Source organism: Meleagris gallopavo, chromosome 30 (assembly GCF_000146605.3).
Source record: "Meleagris gallopavo isolate NT-WF06-2002-E0010 breed Aviagen turkey brand Nicholas breeding stock chromosome 30, Turkey_5.1, whole genome shotgun sequence".
Classification (NCBI taxonomy): Eukaryota; Metazoa; Chordata; class Aves; order Galliformes; family Phasianidae; genus Meleagris; species Meleagris gallopavo.
Genome location: NC_015040.2, coordinates 3,938,449 through 3,939,787, shown reverse-complemented (window position 1 = coordinate 3,939,787; position 1,339 = coordinate 3,938,449). Strand labels below are relative to the sequence as shown.

At 47.9% G+C, this 1,339-nt stretch overlaps 1 long non-coding RNA gene across 1 annotated transcript; it reads right to left on the bottom strand.

The window, feature by feature from the left end:
- Positions 1 to 176: 176 nt before the first annotated feature.
- Positions 177 to 1,284, bottom strand: LOC116217499. Its single transcript, XR_004162124.1, has 2 exons — positions 1,043 to 1,284; positions 177 to 475 (listed from the first exon to the last, which is right to left on the bottom strand). It is a non-coding gene; the product is annotated as an uncharacterized LOC116217499 (long non-coding RNA).
- Positions 1,285 to 1,339: the final 55 nt, after the last annotated feature.

Below are 1,339 nucleotides of genomic sequence, written 5' to 3'. Positions count from 1 at the left end.
AGCTTCACAATAACGAAGTGACTTCCACGTCGACCCGACAGCGCGGTGACAGCAGGGAGTGGTAGCGAGGATGGCGCAGAGCTGCACGGCTGTGGGTTCAGTCAGCCACAATACCACTGCACATCAGGCACCCAACTGCTGAGCACACAATTTCTAAGTTGCTTTTTTTTTTTTTCTCCTCTCTCTCTCCTCCTAGTGAAGTTGAAATTATTTTATTTCGAAGCCTTTGGCTCGGGGGCTGGGAGGCTCCCTGCCCTGCAGCACGCAGCCCTGCACACCCCCAGTGTTACGCAGCAGGGGGGGGCTGTGTGCTGTGCTGCCCCACGGAGCTCGGGCTGAAGAACCTGCCACAATCGCAGGGCTGTACGTGGAAAGCATTATAATCTTTTACTTGATAGAAAAGTTATGTTTGCAGCCAAAAGTCTCTTCCAGGTTACCAGACGTGTTTGTGGATGACTTTCAAGATCCAAATAACCTGGTGGATGCGACAGAAAAAAAGCAGATGAGAGACCTACAGCACAACAGCCACACCAGCACTGCAGCTCAGAACGCTGCCGCACTGCTGCCACTGGTTTTGCTCTGCCATACATCAGACTGAAGGGCTACAGCAGCAAAAAGAAAACAGGAATTTTGCCAGTCTGCCTATCAAAACTACAATCCACAGTTTCCAGAGCCTGTTCTCATGGCTCATTTTATTACGGGGCATTATTTCCCTCCCCTCCCCAAATGAAAATCATCCTTTACTTTACACTGCGTTGCATTTACAGGTGCTGAATTAAATGATGTCATATCCAAGCCTAAAACAATTGTACATTGTCAGAGAGGTTCTCATGCATTAAACGTGCCCGCATTGGCAAAAAATGAGGTGAGCCACTATTTTTTGGAAGATCAAAGCAGATGAGCAAAATGAGAGCCTAATGATGGAACAAGAGTTCAGCGAGAAGTTGGGAGAGAGATCAGAAAAGAAATACACTTACAAGAAAAAACCAACATTATGTGGCTTCAGACGAACAAATGCCAGGTGCTGCACGGCTCTACTTACACAATCATGCAGAACATCATGAAGACATTCCACAAGGCAATGAAGATTCGGAAATACCTAAGACTCAGCAAGAACTCCCTGATATTGTCACCTAAAAGCCAAGAGGAGAAATCTTAGATGTGAAAAATACCCAATGCAGCAGAGGGTCGCGTTTCAGCACTAGCTGAGAAATATAAGGAACGCAGACGTACAAAAAAGTCAGAGAACAAAATTCATTCATTTAAATGCAGCAGAGCCGACCCACGGGCAGCGCCCGAACGGCCGCACGGAGGGCACTGCAGAGCCGCCCGGCGCCGC